Genomic DNA, 6,146 nt, shown 5'->3' with positions numbered 1-6,146 from the left:
AATCAAGTGAATCCCATCTAAAATGGCCTGGATACAATCCATTCAAGACTTTCACTAAACTAACATTTTCTTCCTACAGGACAACACAAGGCTATCACTGTCCCATTTCAGTAGGAAGTAATTTGGAGGATGCTACACCCCCTTTCCCCATTATTGTTTTTTAGGATAGTGTATATACCTAGTTAGAGATAGCTTCCTATTGTTTATGCTTGGGATTGGAAGGAGGTGTTCAGGTTTGGACACCTCTTTCAGATGACTTTAGGATTTAATTAAAATAGATAGCTGGATGCGAAATAAGCAGATTGTTGTATCTTCTTATATTTCACCTTTATGATAATTTTGCATACTTTACACTTTTAAGTTTTAATCCTCTTTGAGACTAAAAAGGGAATTGTAGGGGAACCTGTAGCCATGCCTGCTTAGGGGCTGGCTACAGGTCTGTCTGACCATGCCTATGAGGCCGTGGTCAGGGTGACATAGAGTAAGAGTTTCAGGTGGCTGGGTTTCACTTTTGGTTTTTCCCTTTCAGCTTGCTGTACAGACTGCTGTCATGCCGGCTGGCTAGGTCGCTCTGTTAGTAAGGCTTTTCCCTTTATATTTCTGCTTAGCTCCATATTGGTAATTTCCCACTATATTCCATGTGATGCTGAAAAGAAGGTATACTCTTTTGTTTTGGGATGGAAAGTTCTATAGATGTCTGTTAATCCCAATTGGGTCATAACTTCTGTTAGTTCCTTTGTCTCTTTGTTAAGTTTTTGTCTGGTGGTTCTGTCCAGTGGTGAGAGTGGGGTGTTGAAGTCTCCCACTATAACTGTGTGAGGTCTTATTTTTGATTTGAATTTTAATAACATTTCTTTTACTAATGTTGGTGCCTTTGTATTTGGGGCATAAATGTTTAGAACTGAGACTTCTTCCTGATGGATTTTTCCTGTGATGAATATGAAATGCCAGTTCTATAAACCTAGTCAAATGCCCAAATTAGAAGCAGTCATATACCTGAGAGGAGACCCTAATTATTCCAGTTTCCTAAGGCAGTATAATTTCTGTTTTCCAAATGCATATCCCTATACTATAAAATTGTAGCTTGCACCCTCTTCTAAGAAGTGTCTTTTTGGATCTTATGGGAGTGTTCCAATTCAAGACTTAGTGAACAAGTGACCGTGGGGTGACAAACCATAATTGGTGGACCTACCATGCAATAAGGATCACAGAACATAGTAGAAGAAAGGGTAGGACAATTTTAAGAGCCTTCTAGACATGACAGGGAAGCTGCATCCATGAAATCCAAACAATACCATTTAACCAAAGAAGACCTGCATAAAGGTACATCAATGTGGATGGCAGAAATTTCACAGTGTCCACCTGTATTTGAAGATCTAGAGGCAGTGGATATCTGATGATGGGAGTAGGCTTGTTTTATATTTCAAAATGGAGCTCTATGACAGGTTATCCAATTCATATAAACAAACTCTAAGTAAAAAACCACATGATCATATCATTGGATGATGAAAAGCCTTTGAAAAAGCCTACCACTCCTTCATGACATAAATTCTGTAGAGAACAGGTATATAAGGAAAATACCTAAGCATAATAAAGGCAACAAATAGCAAGCCAATGGCGACCATGAAACTAAATGGGGAGAAACTCAAAGCAACATCACTAAAATCAGTGAATAGACAAGGCTGTCCATTCGCTTCATTTGTATTCAATACAGTACTTGATGTTCTAGGTAGAGCAATAAGGTAACAAAAGGAAATCAAAGAGCTACAAATTAGAAAAAAGTCAAACCTTCACTATTTGCATATGATATGATGATATAGGTAAGTGACCCCAAAAATTCAATCAGAGAACTCATACAGCTGAAAAATACATATAGTAATGTGGGACACAAAATTAACTTTAAAAATCAGTAGACCGCCTATATATAAATGAAAAATAAGTTGAGAAAGAAATCAGAGGAACACACCTTTCACTGGATCCACAGAAATATAAAATATTTTGGAGTACCTCTAACCAAACAAGTGAATGAACTGTATAACAAGAATACTATGTCTTTCAAGAAATAAATTGGGGAAGAGATCAGAAAATGAAAACATCTCCCTTGTTCATGGATAGGTAGGGTTAACATACTAAAAATGACTATCTTGCCAAAAGCAATCAACAAATTCAATGCAATCTTCATCAAAAAAATCCAACAAAATTCTTCACAGACCTTGAAAGAACAATACTCTATATGTAAAAACAAAAAAACCCAGGATAGCCAAAACAACCCTGTACAATAAATGAACTCCTGGAGGCTTCACCATTCCTGACTTCAAGCTCTATTATAGAGCCATAATCCTGAAAACAGCTTGGTATTGGCACAAAAATAGACAGGTTGACCAATGGAATTGTACTGAAAACACTGATATTAACCCACATGCCTACAAACACCTGATTTTTGGCAAAGAAGTTAAATCTATGCAATGGAAAAAGAAAGCATCTTCAACAAATGTTGCTGGCACAACTGGACCCAGACATATAGTAGATTGCAGATAGATCCACATGTGTCACCAGGCACAAAACTTAAAGTCTGAATGGATCAAAGACCTCAACATAAATCCAGAGAAAGTAGGAGGAACCCTTGAATTAATTGGTACAGGAGAACATAATGCCAGTAGCACAGATAATGAGACCAACAATGGGACCTCCTGAAACTGAGAAGCTTCTGTAAGGCAAAGGACACAGTAAGACAAAACGACAGCCCACAGAATGGGAAAAGATCTTCCAACCCCACATCTGACAGAGGGCTGATATCCAAAATATACAATGAACTTAAGAAGCTAGCCACCAAAACACCAAACATTAGGAAGTGGGTTGTAGAACTAAATAGATTGTTCTCAACAGAGGAATGTAAAATGGCTGAAAGACACTTAAGAAAGTGCTCAAAAGCCTTAACAATCAGGCAAATGCAACTCAAAACAACCCTGAGATACCATCTTATACCAGCCACAATGGCTAAAATCAAAAATACCAATGATAGTCTCTGCTGGAGAGGATGCAGAGAAAAAGGAACACCCTCCATTGTTGGTGGGAGTGCAAACTTGTAAGACCACTTTGGAAATCATTATGGTGGTTTCTCAGGAAAATGGGAATCAGTATAACTCATGATCCAGCAATTCCTCTCTTGGGCATATACCCCAAGAATTCACATTCATAAAATAAGGACATAAGTTCAACTATGTTTATAGCAGTGTTGTTTCTAATAGCCAGAAACTAGAAGCAACCTAGATGCCCCTCAACTAAAGAATGGATAGAGAAATTGTGGTACATTTACACAATGGAGTACTACTCAGTGGACAAAAGCAATGGAATCTTGAAATTTGCAGGCAAATGGATGGAACTAGAAGAAACGATCCTGAGTGAGGTAACTCAGTCACAAAAAAGATAAATAATGTATGTACTCATTCAGATATAAATTTTAGACATAGAGCAAATGATTGCCAGTCTACAATCCACATCACCAAAGGAACTGGAAAGAAGGAGGACTCTACAAGAAGAATACATGGATCTCATAGAAGAGGGGACAGGATCTCCTGAGCTAATTTGGAGCATGGCAGTGGCGGAGAAGGTGCTGGAATAATGAGAGGGGAGAAGAGGAGGGAAAAGTAGGAAATGGGGGAGCAGGAAGATTGAGTCAAGGGAAGTATAGAGGAAAGCAGGATGAGAGATACCTTAACAGAGGGAGCCATTATAGGTTCCAGGAGAGATCTGGCACTAGGGAGATTTCCAGAGATCTACAAGGATGACACCAACTGACAATCTAAGCAATAGTGGAGAGGCTACCCTAAATGCCCTTTCTCTATAATGAAACTAATGACTACCTTATATGCCATCCTAGAGCCTTCATCCAGTGGCTGATGGAAGCAGAGACAGACACCCACAGCTAAACACTAAACTGAACTCTGGCACTCAGTTTCAGAGAGGGGGCAATGAATAGCAAAGAAGTCAAGACCGGGCTGGAGAAACCCACAGAATCATCTGACCTGAACAAGGGGGAGCACACATGGACCCCAGACTGATGCCTGATAGTCCAGCATGGGACTGATACAGAGCCCTGAACATGGATGTCAATGAGGAGGCCACAGCACTCTATGGGGACTCTGGTAGTAGATCAGTATTTATCCCTGGCATAAGAAAGGACTTTTCAGCCTATTTCACGTGGTAGGTTGGTCTCTCAGCCTAGACACATGGGGGAGGGCCTAGGCCCTGCCCAGGATGATATGACAGACTTTGGGGATCCCCCATGGAGGGTCTTACACTCTCTGAGGAGCAGGGGAGTGCATGTGGTGGAGGACTGGTGGGGGTAGGGGAAGACAGGAGGGAGAGGAAGAAGGGATTGACATGTAAAACAGGCTTGTTTCTAACTTTAACTAATAAAGAATGTTATAGAGAAAAAATGAAGCACAATCATGCCATGAAATTTACAGGTAAATGAATGAAACTAGACAAAACATTCATTTTGAGTAAGATAACCCAAACCCAGAAAGACAAGCATAGTATGTAGTCAGTCACAAATAGATATTACAATTAAAGCAGAGGGTAAACAGTTTATAATTCTCAGCTACATAAAAGATACGTAACAAGGAGAACCCTAAGATGGATAGATGGTTCTCCCTGGGAAGAGGAAATAGATGAGATATTTTGAGTGAACTGGGGGTGGAGAGAGGTAAAGGGGAGGGAACTGGGGGATGGGAACATGAATGATCAGGATGGTCAAATTGGCATCAAGATGGAGGGGGAGAGTAAAGAAGAAAATATCTTGACAGAGGGAGCCATTATGGGCTTAGGGAGAAACCTTGTGCCAGAAAAACTCCCAGGAACCCACAAGAATGAAGCCAGCTAAGACTCCTAGCCATAGTGGAGATGGTGCCTGAACTGACCTTCCCCTATAATCAGATTGGTGACTATCCTAGTTGTCATCATAGACCCTAATGGAAGATGCAGAGATCCACAGAAAGCACTAGGCCAAGCTTTGGCAGTCTGTTTGAAGACAGGAAGGATTATATGACCAACTGGGAGTCCAAAGTCGTGATTGGGAAATCCATAGAGATAGTTCACCTGGGTTTGTGGGAGCTCACAAACTCTGGACTTAACCACTATGAAGTCAGCAAGGAACTGACCTAGCCCTGTGTATCTGGGTGACAGTTTTATAGCTTGGTCATTTGTGGGGCCCATATCAGTGGAACCAGAAACTCTCCCTGATGCATGAGCTGGCTGTTTGGAACCTATTCCCTATGGTGGAATGCCTTGTTCAAACTTGATGCAAGTGGGAGCAGCTTGTTCCTGCCCCAACTTAATATGCCATGCTTTGTTGACTCCCATGGGAGGTCTCAACTTTTCTGAATGGTGACAGAGGAGGAATGGAAAGGGATAGAAGGGAGGAAATGGGAGGAGAAAGGGAAACTGTGGTTGGTATGTAAAACAAATAATTAAATATAAAAATAATCTTTAAAAGGACTGCATGACTATGCTAGGCTCAACTTGATGTCTTCATAAGAGAAAAAATATGTGTGAAGTTTTCAGGTTGAATGCTCCAAGCTTCATACACACACACAAACCTCTTAGGGACTGGCCTCAGTCTTAGAGTGATCCAAATATCTTTTGCATATTTATAGTATAGGAAAATTTTCACATGCTGTTTTGTTTCATTGAAAAGCTGCCTCTGGAAATGCAATGCGGTTTGCCCCCCTTAGGCCTAAGCGTATTTGAAAGTTTCCTTCAAAGTCCCTGTCCTGACTCTGTGACAGGGAGCAGAATAATCCCTGGAAAATGGCCTTCTTCACTTGGGAACTGCTAAGAGATAAAGCAGTGTGAGACGAGATTACTCCCTTTTATCTCATGGCAGTTATACTGTTTTAATGAAAATAAATTTATCCAGAAAACTGAAAATGGGTAAATGTAATTACAGATGCCTGACTCACTTAAAACTTCACCCACTTCCCAGTTCTTGTTTACAAAACAGTTTCCCCATTCAAGGTCACAGATATTTTCGAAGCTCTTGATGAAAAGCAAACTTGTTTTATCTCAGGGTCTATGAGACCATTGGGAACATGGTTTCAAAAGCTGTAAAATACCAACATTAGCTTACAGCTTGTAACTAAAAA

This window comes from Cricetulus griseus, chromosome 4 (genome assembly GCF_003668045.3).
Source record: "Cricetulus griseus strain 17A/GY chromosome 4, alternate assembly CriGri-PICRH-1.0, whole genome shotgun sequence".
NCBI classification, from domain to species: domain Eukaryota; kingdom Metazoa; phylum Chordata; class Mammalia; order Rodentia; family Cricetidae; genus Cricetulus; species Cricetulus griseus.
This window is presented reverse-complemented; position numbering follows the sequence as displayed.